The sequence below is a fragment of the Pseudochaenichthys georgianus genome, chromosome 11, assembly GCF_902827115.2.
Source record: "Pseudochaenichthys georgianus chromosome 11, fPseGeo1.2, whole genome shotgun sequence".
In the NCBI taxonomy this organism is placed as follows: Eukaryota; Metazoa; Chordata; class Actinopteri; order Perciformes; family Channichthyidae; genus Pseudochaenichthys; species Pseudochaenichthys georgianus.
In genome coordinates, this window is record NC_047513.1 from 18122335 (window position 1) to 18136948 (window position 14614).

Genomic DNA, 14614 nt, shown 5'->3' on the forward strand with positions numbered 1-14614 from the left:
GTGCTAGGTGCATGCTGAGGGATTATATACACTAGCTCCTGGGCTGCATCCAACTCACTCTACTGGATGACAGGAGGTAGCACACAGGTCAGCCAAATGAAGAGATTTGGGCACAAACACCAGATGGGAATTAATTCAAGCACCGACACTTAGAAATACAGATCTTTTTCAGATTTCTGGTCTATTAAAGCCTTTCGATGAAGACATAACTGTTGATTTGTAGTGCTGGAAGGTGGGGACAGGTCAAACTTAACCCAAAAATACATAATTTCCTTCTTACATTTATGATAGAGCTACACCAACACTGCTCCACTTCTCAATTGGATATGCCAACACTCCCTTCAATAAGCGATAGAAAAATAACACAGATTTGCCTGACTTTCTGCTCTGAAGGATTATGAGGTGTGTATTGAAACAAAAGGTGCACGATCACCACAGAAGAAGAGACGGTGCTGAGTCAGTCACATACCATCTGGTACCCCGGGGAATCTGCCTTCATCAGCGAAGTCTCTGTCCAACATCGGAAGGGAAAATCAGTGACGAAAGCAACAGTCTTGGACAAATCAGAGCTCCTAAAGCTCCTATATCACAATGTATTTTTATCATTATTTTGCTTCGTCACTGCTACTCCCTGTGATGGTGACTGCTGTGATGTCTATAGGTTATTCCCTCCTGTTTATTAGACAGAGTACAGTACACAGATAATAGAAAAGGGGGATTACAGAGATGATTTGCAACAAATGTCTTCAGCCAAGTTTTACCCAGCGACATTGCAAATGACATGGTCAGCATCTTTATAGAAAAAATATTATAGACCAATTGTATTTACTACAGAGTTACATCAGAAGATACCACATAATTAAACCAGCATAGCCACCAATACAGCCAGCAGCTAGTTAGCTTAGCATAGTGACTGAAAATAAGTGGCAGTGGCATGCATCAAAACGTGCCTACCATCACCGTTCAAGTTCACAAATCAAAACACTATGTATTTTTTTAAATCTGAGAAAAGAATCTAAGAAGAAAACAACACATAGTTGTGGTTTTACAGTGGTAAATTGCTTGACCATTTTTAGGCGCGTGCATGAACTTTTAGTCCCAATTAATAACTGCAGTTCTTCCGATATTAAGTGACTTGATGGTTTCTTGTGCAGAGAAAGTTCAAACTGAATGTGTATTGTGTTTTTATTGTTGTTTTTCTGCCAAATAATTTGTTTTTCTCATGTGTAAATGACAAACTCAATGATATGTGTTGTTTAATAATGAACCAGAAAATGGTGAAAAATATGTGGCCTATCTCTTTCTATCAATCTATTACAGTTATTTTTTAGATAACATCCATCTTCTCCCGCTTATCCGTGGTCGGGTCGCGGGGGTAGCAGTTCCAGCAGAGAGCCCCACACTTTCTTTTCCCTGGCGACATCAACCAGCTCTGACTGGGGGATCCCAAGGCGCTCCCAGGCCAGCGAAGAGATATAATCCCTCCACCTGGTCCTGGGTCTACCCCTTGGTCTCTTCCCAGCTGGACGTGCCTGGAACACCTCCCTAGGGAGGCGCCCAGGTGGCATCCTAACTAGGTGCCCGAACCACCTCAACTGGCTTCTTTCGACGCGAAGGAGGAGCGGCTCAACTCCGAGTCCCTCCCTGATGACCGAACTTCTCACCTTATCTCTAAGGGAGACACCAGCCACCCGGCGGAGGAAACCCATCTCGGCCGCTTGTATCCGCGATCTCGTTCTTTCGGTCATGACCCATCCTTCATGACCATAGGTGAGGGTAGGAACAAAAATGGCCCGGTAGACAGAGAGCTTTGCCTTCTGGCTCAGCTCCCTTTTCGTCACAACGGTGCGGTAAAGCGACTGCAGTACCGCTCCCGCTGCTCCGATTCTCCGGCCCATCTCACGCTCCATTGTTCCCTCACTCGAGAACAAAACCCCGAGATACTTGAACTCCTTCACTTGGGGTAAGGACTCATTCCCTACTTGGAGTGGACAGTCCATCGGTTTCCTGCTGAGAACCATGGCCTCAGATTCGGAGGTGCTGATCCTCATCCCAGCCGCTTCACACTCGGTTGCGAACCGATCCAGTGAGTGCTGAAGGTCGCAGACCGATGAAGCCATTAGAACCACATCATCTGCAAAAAGCAGTGGTGCAATCCTTAGTCCACCGAACTGCAGACCCCCCCCCCCCACGACTACGCCTCGAAATCCGATCCATGTATATTACAAACAGGATTGGTGACAAAGCACAGCCCTGGCGGAGGCCAACCCTCACCGGAAATGGGTCCGACTTACTACCGAGGACCCGGACACAGCTCTCGCTTTGGGAGTACAGAGATTGGATGGCCCTGAGTAAAGACCCCCTCACCCCATACTCCCGCAGCACCTCCCACAGTAACTCCCTGAGAACTCGGTCATACGCCTTCTCCAAGTCTACAAAACACATGTAGACCGGATAAGCGTACTCCCAGGCCCCCTCCAGGATCCTTGCGAGAGTAAAAAGCTGATCCGTCGTTCCACGACCAGGACGGAATCCGCATTGTTCCTCCTCAATCTGAGGTTCGACAATCGGCCTGACCCTCCTTTCGAGTACCTTGGAGTAAACTTTCCCGGGGAGGCTGAGTAGTGTGATGCCTCTGTAATTGGCACACACCCTCTGATCCCCCTTTTTGAAAAGGGGGACCACCACCCCGGTCTGCCACTCCTTCGGTACTGTTTCCGACTTCCACGCAACGTTGATGAGACGTGTCAACCATGACAGTCCCTCAACACCCAGAGCCTTCAGCATTTCCGGGCGGATCTCATCCACCCCCGGGGCTTTGCCACTGTGGAGTTGTTTGACGACCTCAGTGACCTCCCCCCGGGAGATTGGTGTTGATCCCCCGTCATACTCCAGCTCTGCCTCTAACATAGAGGGCGGAGTTGTCGGGTTCAGGAGTTCCTCAAAGTGTTCCTTCCAACGCCCTAACACTCCATCAGTTGAGGTCAACAACGTCCCATCCTTACTGTACACAGCTTGGATGGTCCCCTGCTTCCCCCTCCTGAGGTGTCGGACAGTTTTCCAGAACAACTTTGGTGCCGCCCGAAAGTCCTTCTCCATGTCTTCTCCGAACTTCTCCTACACCCGCTGCTTTGCCTCGGCCACGGATCAGGCTGCTGCCCTTCGGGCCTGTCGGTACCTTGCAACTGCCTCGGGAGTCCCCCGGGATAACAAATCCCTGATGGTGTTTGTTATGGCCAATCCATGACTAGCACAGAAGTCCAGTAACAAACCACCACTCCGGTTCAGATCAGGGGGGCCGTTCCTCCCAATCACGCCCCTCCAAGTGTCTCCATCATTGCCCACATGTGCGTTGAAGTCTCCCAGCAAGATTAAAGAGTCCCCTTCAGGAGCCCCATACAGGACTCTTTCCAGGGTCTCCAAGAAGGCCGTATACTCTGAACTGCTGTTGGGTGCATAAGCACACACAACAGTCAGAGTTTTCCCCCCCATAACCCGCAGGCGTAGGGAGGCGACCCTCTCGTCCACTGGGGTAAACTCCAACAACGAAGCACCTAACCGGGGACTTGTGAGTATCCCCACACCCGCCCGGCGCCTCACACCTTGAGCAACTCCGGAGAAGAATAGAATCCAACCCCTATCCAGAAGTAAGGTTCCAGAGCCGACACTGTGCGTAGAGGTGAGCCCAACCAGATCCAACTGGTACCGCTCCACCTCCCGCACAAGCTCCGGCTCCTTCCCCCCCAGAGAGGTGACGTTCCACGTCCCCAAAGCCAGCTTCTGCCGCCCGGGTCTGGTCCGTCGAGACCCTCCGCTTTCACTGCCACCCTTCTGGCAGCGCACCCTGATAACAAATTTTAGATAACAAATTATTATTATTGTTATATATTACTATCATGTAACTTTTATAACTTCCGCCTCTGGTAGTGGAAAGGTATTGTGGGCCTCTGCAGCTGGTTGTAAATTAGATTCAAATGACAAGTTGGAGAGCAGATGAACTGAAGGACCGAGCAAAAAACAAGCAACAGAGCGCAGGAGGAAGCTATACTTCCTCTTTCTAAAAGGGAGAAAGGCTTTCTGGTCCGTTACAAACTTTCTTTGTTCACGTTCTCCCCTGCGGATAATTCTGCAAAATGGTAAATGCTAAATCTTCTTTGTAATGCTAATGCATTGAGACCGTTTTACTGATATTCTGAGTAGATATCAAAAGCTAATGATGTAAGAGCAAAAGTTTAGCTGAGAAAGAAGCTCAAAGATTACAGTGAGACTGATTTGAGCTAAAAACCTTCTGCTGCATTTCCTGAATCAAAGTTGTGCAGCACCGGATTTTCTCTGGTTGTTTTAAAGTTGTGTTTGTCTTCTCTTTAGACTCGACGAGCACAGTGCACATGAACAACTAAGATATGTCAAAGTTTAGATGTTGATATTTTTATTGCAATAAGATATCAGAAAATAAGTGTTCCGATTGTTGATGCAGAACTCAAAGCGACGTTAAGAGTAAAAGACCTAAAGAAATTCTGTTTAAATAACAAAAAATGTGTTCTAGTTACAATAAAAAAGGGATAATCTGCTCTTATATTATGAATAGTTTTGCTTCTCCCTCTGCAGGATGCATATACTTTGTGCCGTGTTGCTTTTGCCGTTTGTGATCCTCACCCACTCTTCGTCTGCCTTAAATAAAGTGTGGGAGGAATGGCAAATTGAACATCGCAAGGTTTATGATAATAAGGTAAGAATGTCAGAATCATACACACACATTTTCACACACTTTATCAGATCATTTAGCCTGTGTCTTGGTTTCAGACTGAGATGGAGTTCAGGAGAGCTGTGTGGGAGAAGAACATGATGTTAGTGTTGAGACACAACCAGGAGGCCTCAGCAGGAAACCACAGCTTCACCATGGGACTCAATCATCTCTCTGACATGGTAGGAAAACTGCTTCTCAGTCTACTGCTCAGAAAACAGGTTGTGTAAACTTCTTAGCACTGGATCCTTCACAAAACAGAAACGTCTCGACTCTTAGTCTGGAGAAAGTCAACAGTAAAATGTAATCTAATCTTATCTAATTCAAATTAACAAGCAATTATTGAATGTATAGCTTACTGAAGTAGCCTTGAATCAACCATAAAAGACCTCTTTGTATCTTTCAAGTCTGAATATATTCAACAAGATATTTTACTGCCAAACCGAAGCACGCATTCAGTGCTCAACATTTTTGAACATGTCATCATTATTTAAGAGAGAAATGTATCAGAGCGATTAGAGACAGTAAACAGGCAGATATCTCACCCTGAACATGATGTCCCTTCACTGACTCCTCTCGCTGCTGGACATTAAAGCTGGTTCACACTCATTGACATCTGCTGGCACGCGACTTATGTCACTGACCAACACTGGTAATCTGCATTAAACCTGCACCCTGCATGGCTGAACTAAATCCTAACCTATAGAACAGCACTAATCTCGCTTTATACAATCTGATTAATTTAATCCAGTATGGCTGGGCCAATCTGGACATTCATTCTGGACCATTATTAAGTAAAGTGCATCTGGGAGGGCTAATAAAGTTACATAAAGGGTTGGTGTACATGCGAAACACTACTTGAATAGGACATTAATCATTATGCTCAGTGAAGTATTGATAAAGGTTTGTAGAGTTAAAACCTAGAGACTAAGGGCATTTTGTAGGCTGTGTTGGAAGGTAATAAAGAAATGTTTTACTTTGATGATGAACACGTGAAGGACGTATGTGGGGAAGGCTAAAATGTTCTTATCGTTTTTACAGAGTTGTTGTGCTGATGCGAGAAAACTAGTCAAATCTGAAGCCCACACAAAAGAACACAGCTAAAAATGGGGGGCGAGTTAAAGGCTTGACCTGGCGTGGTGCTTTTTTTAGTTCAAATTAAAATTACATAGTATAGTGTGGTCTATTTTGTTCTCTTTTTCCTAAAGGCAGAAGTGTAAACTTCAATCAGAGGAACTTGTGGTTAGTTTTATGATTGCCTGCTGGTGTCTGAGGGACACTACATGCACAAATACAAACTTCCTTTGCAGATCTGTGATTCTAAAATAAATATTTCAAAAGAGGGCTATAGTTGGAGATTCGAGGATGAAAAGTTTGGAGAGAAACTTTTGGGAGAAAAAGAGGAATTTGATATACGCTGATATACGCTGATATATATTTCATCATGTCCTCAAACTGCTGCTGAAATTGTTAAATGTACTGTATGTGCATGGCATATTCAGTGGGGCAAAAAAGTATTTAGTCAGCCACCAATTGTGCAAGTTCTCCCACTTAAAAAGATGAGAGAGGCCTGTAATTTTCATCCTAGGTACACTTCAACTATGAGAGACAAAATGAGAAAAATAAAAATCCAGGAAATCACAAGGTTTTCACACACTCTTGCTGGTATTTTGGCCCATTCCTCCATGCAGATCTCCTCTAGAGCAGTGATGTTTTGGGGCTGTCGCTGGGCAACACAGACTTTCAACTCCCTCCAAAGATTTTCTATGGGGTTGAGATCTGGAGACAGGCTAGGCCACTCCAGGACCTTGAAATGCTTCTTACGAAGCCACTCCTTCGTTGCCCGGGCGGTGTGTTTGGGATCATTGTCATGCTGAAAGACCCAGCCACGTTTCATCTTCCTTGCCCTTGCTGATGGAAGGAGGTTGTCACTCAAAATCTCACGTTACATGGCCCCATTCATTCTTTCCTTTACACGGATCAGTCGTCCTGGTCCCTTTGCATAAAAACAGCCCCAAATCATGTTTCCACCCCTATGTTTCACAGTAGGTATGGTGTTCTTTGGATGCAACTCAGCATTCTTTCTCCTCCAAACACGTCTAGTTGAGTTTTTACCAAAAAGTTCTATTTTGGTTTCATCTGACCATATAACATTCTCCCAATCCTCTTCTGGATCATCTAAATGCTCTCTAGCAAACTTCAGACGGGCCTGGACATGTACTGGCTTAAGCAGGGGGACACGTCTGGCACGGCAGGATTTGAGTCCCTGGCGGCGTAGTGTGTTACCGATGGTAGCCTTTGTTACTTTGGTCCCAGCTCTCTGCAGGTCATTGGCTAGGTCCCCCCGTGTGGTTCTGGGATTTTTGCTCACCGATCTTGTGATCATTTTGACCCCACGGGGTGAGGTCTTGCGTGGAGCCCCAGATCGAGGGAGATTATCAGTGGTCTTGTATGTCTTCCATTTTCTAATAATTGCTCCCACAGTTGATTTCTTCACACCAAGCTGCTTACCTATTCCAGATTCAGTCTTCCCAGCCTGGTGCAGATCTACAATTTTGTTTCTGGTGTCCTTTGACAGCTCTTTGGTCTTGGCCATAGTGGAGTTTGGAGTGTGACTGTTTGAGGTTGTGTACAGGTGTCTTTTATACTGATAACGAGTTCAAACAAGTGCCATTAATACAGTTAACGAATGGAGGACAGAGGAGGCTCTTAAAGAAGAAGTTACAGGTCTGTGAGAGCCAGAAATCTTGTTTGTTTGTAGGTGACCAAATACTTATTTTATCGAGGAATTTACCAATTAATTCATTAAAAATCCTACAATGTGATTTCCTGGATTCTTTCCCCCCATTCTGTCTCCCATAGTTGAAGTGTACCTAGGATGAAAATTACAGGCCTCTCTCATCTTTTTAAGTGGGAGAACTTGCACAATTGGTGGCTGACTAAATACTTTTTTGCCCCACTGTATCTATCAGCCCTCTTTTCTCTCAAGACAGCTGAGGAAGTCAATGAGAAGCTGAAGGCTGGAGGAGTCGGCTGATTTCAGAAATGTCACTTTCAAAGGAACCGAGAGGCTCAGCGACGCCTCAGAATGTCGACTGGAGGAAGCACGGCCTGGTCAGTCCGGTCCAAAACCAGGTGAGCAATCATTTTAGATCAGCCATTTTAAATTGAGGGAACAAGAGCTAATAAACAACCAGTGGCAATCATTTATCTTTCTGGAAGGCGATGTGCGGGTCCTGCTGGGCCTTCAGCTCTCTGGGGGCTCTCGAGGGTCAGATGAAGAGGAGAACAGGAGTCCTGGTTCCCCTGAGTCCTCAGAACCTGGTGGACTGCAGCACCAGCGACGGGAACCACGGCTGCAGAGGAGGATACATCTCCAAATCCTTCAGCTATGTCATCCGCAACCGAGGCGTGGACTCAGAGAAGTTTTACCCCTACGAACACCAGGTTATTACAAGGAATTAACTGTCAAGGTTGTTATATTAAGAATTATCGTATTAAAGTATTGTTTTACAGTTTTGTAGTTTCTTCTTGTTTTTTTCTATATTTTGCATTTAGTCAGTTTACTTGCCAAATCAACCCGCCATCAAGAGAATTTCTGATAAACAGACAAACCATCATGCCAAATATATTTCCTAAATACTTATGTAGTCTGTTCTATGTATGAAACATTAATTTTAATTATAATTATATTTCAGAGCTGGATTTGTGTTTTGACAGATGTGTTGAATACAGAATGAAACTCTGTTTCTTAGCTGAGGTGATATGAGAAATGTAGATTTGTATATTAATATTTACGCTGTATACATGCATTGTAATCACTCTGCATACTTAAAGGTGGGGTAGGTAAGTTTGAGAAACCGGCTCGAGATACACTTTTTGTTATATTCCATGGAATGCTCTTAACATCCCGATAGCAATGAATATCTTAAGTGCTTTGACACAAAATCCATTAAAAAAAATTCAGCTGTGGAAGCCGTAGTACTGTAAAAAGGCCCGGCTAAAATGACTGGATGGCCTACCTGCCTGTCAGCCTTCCATCTGTGCACAAACTTATCTCGTGCCCTCATTGGTCATGTGCGTGTTTGTGTGTGTTGGAGGAGGGGCTCTGTAAGGAAGTAGCAGATTTGTTCCGGCTGTGTATTTTCAAATTCTAGCGCACTCGAGCTGGTTTCTCCAAAATTACCTACCCCACCTTTAATACAAATAATACACTGTGTTGTTGTTTTATGTATATTCACCCTTAGAACAAAATCAAGATACACTTCCACACAAGTGGTTTAAGAGAATAAAACTTACAACATATTTAACAGGTTGATTAAATAGATAGATACATATTATAATTAGTACATCTCACATGTGTTTGTAGAACGGGAAGTGTCGGTATTCAGTCAGAGGAAAGGCCGGCTACTGCTCTGATTTCCACATCCTCCCTGGGGGGGATGAGGGGGCTCTGCAGGCTGCCGTGGCGTCAGAGGGGCCGGTCGCTGTGGCCCTGAACGCCATGCTGAAATCCTTCCATCTCTACAGAGGAGGTGAGGCTTCATGGACATTTAAACATTGGATGTGCAGTATGGTATCTTTTATACTTTGGTTGATGAAAACAGAACAGGCTTTGCAGTCATTTCCTGCTCCATTAATCTTATGACCATTTTAAAGGTTCTTTAAGGGGTGAAATCAAATGCTTAAAGTAGTATGTCTCCCTTTTGCTTCTAATCTTCTAAACATCGTTTTCTCAGAAATTGTTTAAAAGGCCCAACTCTGCAGCTATGTATATTTTGCTCTGTTGATATTATCAAGCCACCATTGGAATACTTCACAAAACTAGAATTTGTCCTAATAAACTTTGGTCTTTTCATCAAATATTGGTTCAGTTACAGTCATAAAAACAAAATCACTTTCATATTTAATTATATTAGATATTTAGAGGGATACAAAGACAGCTTGGTGGTGCACTTACATTAAGTGTTATTTTCTCAGGTGTTAAGTCCTGTATCTTATAGTTGTATTGGTCCAGTGTTGTCTTAAATGAAAATGTTTTTAATTTCTTCTTACTCTATTAACAGTTATGAATCAGATGTTTTATTCATGCTAACAGGCCCATTTTGTGTTTAGTGATATTAATGTGTTATCTTTACAATATCCATATAGGTTGTGTGGCTGGACAGGAGAGAGTTTAGAGCATATCAATATTTAAAATGTTCTTAACCACTTTTATAAACCTTATGCATGTTTCAGGTTTATATAATGTACCAAACTGCAACGCAAAGTTCATAAATCATGCAGTGCTGGTCGTGGGTTACGGCAGACGCAGGACAAGACTTCTGGCTCGTGAAGAACAGGTGAGTTTGTCTCTTCTGGCTAAAAAGTGTCACAGGATTTGACAATTGTTTTTATCCCACATGTGAAGTGTATGACCTATATTAAATATTACATGTGAATGTTTTTGTGTTTGCAGTTGGGGCACCGCGTGGGGAGAAGAAGGCTTCATTCGAATTGCAAGAAACAAGAACAACCTCTGTGGTATTGCCAGTTTTGCAGTCTACCCCACGCTGTTATTTATTAGATAACAAAGACATTGTTCTTTGTTTTTTACCTGTAACACTGACACTGATACCCTGGAAGTAAAACTGGTGGATACAACAAATAAAACATGCCTGTGTTTCCTTTCTTAAAGTTCATTTTGAAGATAGAGTTCTCTTCATGTTATCAATGTGTTTATTTAAATGTTTGTATTTAAATACTTTTTGGATTTAATTAAACTCTGAATAAACTAAATATCGGTGTTCTGCCTGTTATGAAGGGTGGCACGGGAAGAAAATATTATTACTGTTGTCATATTTAGATAAAGTATTATACAGTTATTTTTATTAAGGCCTAATTATGGCCGGGTGTTGTTAATAAACTTCTTCTTCTGGAATCTTTATTGGTTTTGGTGAACAATATACTGTAGAGATGTTTAACTTAATTTTTGTGTGACACATGTATCTTCCTCCCCTTGCCGTTCTTCCTTAGACTTTATACCATTTTCCAAACTGTAGGCCTTTCTTGTTTGAAACATTAAACCACATTGAGCATAATGAACAGAAAAAGTTTGTTTTAATTAATGTATCTAAATGTGCTAATCACTCAACTGAAAGCAGCAGACTACAAAGAGAAGGAGTCTGCCCAGCACCAAACAGCTAGGGAACATTGTTGGAGCATTTTGCGGCTAAAGGGGCAGATACTTCCTTCAAAGCTGAAATAATAATAAGATTGGACTTACATTCATTAGAAACACGACTCCAGATCAATGAAATACTGCCCCATAGCTGCTTTACTAACAGCCTAAAAAAGGCAAAGATCCATGGAAATTATGTGTCAGTGTTATGTTCTTTTTAGTGCTGCCCCCAAGTGGAGAAACCACGTGTTGCAGGTTTAATGAGCTGCAGGTGTGCAGTGGGCATGGTGGCTTATAAAAACCCTGAGCTTCTCCCTGCAGTTTCCCCCAGTGATCTCCTCAGGTTGGTCATATTTTAGCATCTCTGATCTCCAATAAGCATGATTGACGTTTATTTTCAATGCTTACTTTTGTTGTTTCTCTCCAATAAGTGCATGATGTATTGGTAATTGCCTTTTTATCTTGGTAAATCACTTTTCTTCTATCTACTTTTTGCCTTCCATAAATATAACCAGCATGTACACGTTTCTTTAAAAGATACACTTTACTAATGCATGGATTTATATTTTATTTCAACTGATTCTAAATGTGAATTGCTATCAGCTGGTGGTGCTTCAGTGAAGGTTGCTGCAGCTGTCTAATCAAAGCCAAATCCAGAGATGTTTCGAAGCCTGCTTCTCACCATCATGTGTGGATATGCATCGGCCATTCTCAGTTCAGAACTGGATCGACACTGGGTGTTATGGAAGAAGATGCGTCAAAATGAACACGAGGTAAAACTAAAGTCATCATAAAGTTATCTTAAGACTTTAATAATGTGTGGAGTTTGGGATTTAGGCATGAAAGCCAATTTAAGTGGTCATCTCCTTATTGCATTAATTCTAAAATTGTAACCATTTCTCTTTTTTACAAGGGAAATGCCTATCAATCGTATAAGTCTTCACCTCTTGGTAATTTCAGTCCGGAGGATTTTACTCGTATCTTATGTAGTTACTGTGCTGTGTTTCCAGATTGAGGAGCTGGGGCGCAGGCGGATCTGGGAATCCAACTTGGAAATGATTAATGTACACAACCTGGAAACCTCCCTGGGCCTGCACACCTATGAGCTGGCCATGAACCACTTGGGGGGGACCTGGTAAGTAAACTATTATTGGATTGAAACACCATACCTATGTTCATTATGTATTCTTTGAAACTGTTTCTTACCTAGACAAATGGACAAACTGACTTGCAATCTTTTTTTTTTGTAGACCACTGAGGAGGTCTTAGGCACTCTGATGGGCACCGTCGTGCCCTCTGACCTGACCAGGGGTCCTCCCAACTCTTTCGCAGTCAACGTCTCTCTACCGCCAACACTGGACTGGAGGAAAGAAGGCCTGGTAACTGAGGTCAAACAGCAGGTGAGGGATACCTTTTTAAATAATCAGTTCATATCAACAAAGAACATTAGGACTTGATTGGGTTTTGTAGCTTAAGACAAAGACTGCAGTCGACTAAAGGAAAAAAATCACATCCACTTTTCCTTGACCTCGAGGAAAAACCTCTTGAAGGGAATATGTCAAGGATAATTCACAAGGACTTAAAGGTGGACCACTGTGCTAATCGAATCAAACTGTACTTGCACTCGGCTGTTTGTGTTTATTAAATCAGCTTTTAAATATTTTATATTCTACCATGGATCGTTATTTATCTTAATTACGGTGCGCTTGCCTCTTTATTAGAATGTACTTATTGTATTTGCCTTTTTAAATCCACTGGCTGTAACAATTACAATTTCCAAACTGTGGGACCAATAAAGGATTTCTGGTACTAGTGTGCCAATTTGGACCCATGTTTAATCAACTTTTCTCTCTTCAAGGGTTCCTGTGGCTCTTGTTGGGCCTTCAGCGCAGTTGGAGCTCTTGAAGGGCAACTTAAGAAGAAAAACGGTGCCCTGACGTCCCTCGGTCCTCAGAATCTGGTGGATTGCTCCCTTGTGTACGGAAACCGTGGGTGCCACGGTGGCTTCATGGCAAACGCCTTCCAATACGTCATTCAAAACAAAGGCATAAATTCAGACGCAGCTTACCCCTACGTTGGCTGGGTGAGATTCCTAAGCAATGAATGTGTTTAATATTCAAAGTTTAACCCTACTGTAACTCCCCTGAACATTGCTTTCTTTACAGCGTGGTAATTGCAAGTATAGCCCAAAGTACCGCATCGCCAACTGCTCAAGCTACGCCTTTATCGCAAAGGGCGATGAGTTTGCATTGAAGGCAGCTCTAGCTAAAATTGGCCCTATCTCTGTAGCAATCGATTCCTCCAGGCCCAAGTTTGTCTTTTACCGTCATGGTGAGAAGATGCTTAATACCTCTTAAATGACAAGTTTAACCTTGGTTGTAAGTTTACATAAAAAAATGTTGGGATCTTTGAATGTTTTCCTGAAGTCTTTACCTGTTGTGTGACCCTACAGGAGTCTACAGGGACCACAGCTGCACCCACAATGTGAACCATGGCGTGCTGGCTGTGGGCTATGGCACCGAGAATGGAGACGACTACTGGCTGGTCAAGAATAGGTGAGTATGAGATTTTAGCGTTGAATGGGAATGTATAAAACTTTATTTCTGTTTTATAATCTAAATGTTCTTCAATTGTAGCTGGGGTGTAACCTATGGAGAGGAAGGCTACATCAAGATGGCTCGAAACAGACGTAACCAGTGTGGGATCGCTCTCTACGCTTGTTACCCCATCATGTGATCAGCAGATGTCCTGATATTTAAATGTATGTTTTTACACGGAGTTTTAATTTAATAAACAGTTTGATCCTTAACTTGTGTTTTTCCTGTAGTGGGTTTGTGTTTATTTCCGTGACATCACTACGTAACACTTGCAGTTCTATTGGCTAGCGCTCCAACACGTTGAACACGTTGAACATGATGGGCTATATGGCAGGACATCTCCAGGTGGTTAACAGAGCCACCTAGCTAACCAGAGCAGACTGGGCTCTGGTTACAGACGGAGGGTGAAAAAAGGTGCTGCAGTATGAGGAAAAATAAAGCACTTTTGGAACATTGAACATGGATGGTCATAGAAGCACAAAATATGAAACTGAAATTGAGCATAATAGGGCCCCTTTAAGGGTCACCTATTATGCAAAATCCACTTGTTCATGTTTCTTATACATAAACACGTCCCCTCTGTGTAAAGAGATTCTGATTTTTGTCCTGATCCATTTATATAAAACCCTGTCTGAAAATGAGCTGATCAGATTTTGGCCACTTTATGATGTCATAACGATGTTTTGGCTTGTGTAACCATTAGCCAATAACCAACCAAGGTAAGCCCTCTCCCCCATCACCTGAATCTCCTCCTAGAGCACCATTTTGGGTTTTTTGGGGCTGATATATCTGAGACTTATAATATATTGATACAACTGTATAATAGGGGACCTTTTAAGGACTTGGGTAACTGTATCCTTTCCTTGACTGACGAAATGGCAAAGTGTTGCCATGCCTCCTCTGTCACATACCTGCAGAAATTGTAAGCATTGCGATTAAACCAGAAACCTTTGTTCTTGAGGACTCATTCCCGTGGATGGAGCACCTGAAGTCGTCTTGGCCAAGACACTGAAACTGTTCCTGGATCGGAGTGGAAAGCAACCACATAACTGCACCTTTACATAAAGTAGTCGGTGTAGAGATAATAGTATTACTGATTTAAACTTGAATTGA

At 42.9% G+C, this 14614-nt stretch overlaps 2 pseudogenes; both read left to right on the plus strand.

Annotated features, from left to right (window-relative positions):
• The first annotated feature begins 3968 nt into the window (after nt 1-3968).
• LOC117454882 (cathepsin K-like) lies at nt 3969-10776 on the plus strand (annotated as a pseudogene).
• A 500-nt stretch (nt 10777-11276) lies between these two features.
• Nucleotides 11277-13713, plus strand: LOC139432875 (cathepsin S-like; annotated as a pseudogene).
• Nucleotides 13714-14614: the final 901 nt, after the last annotated feature.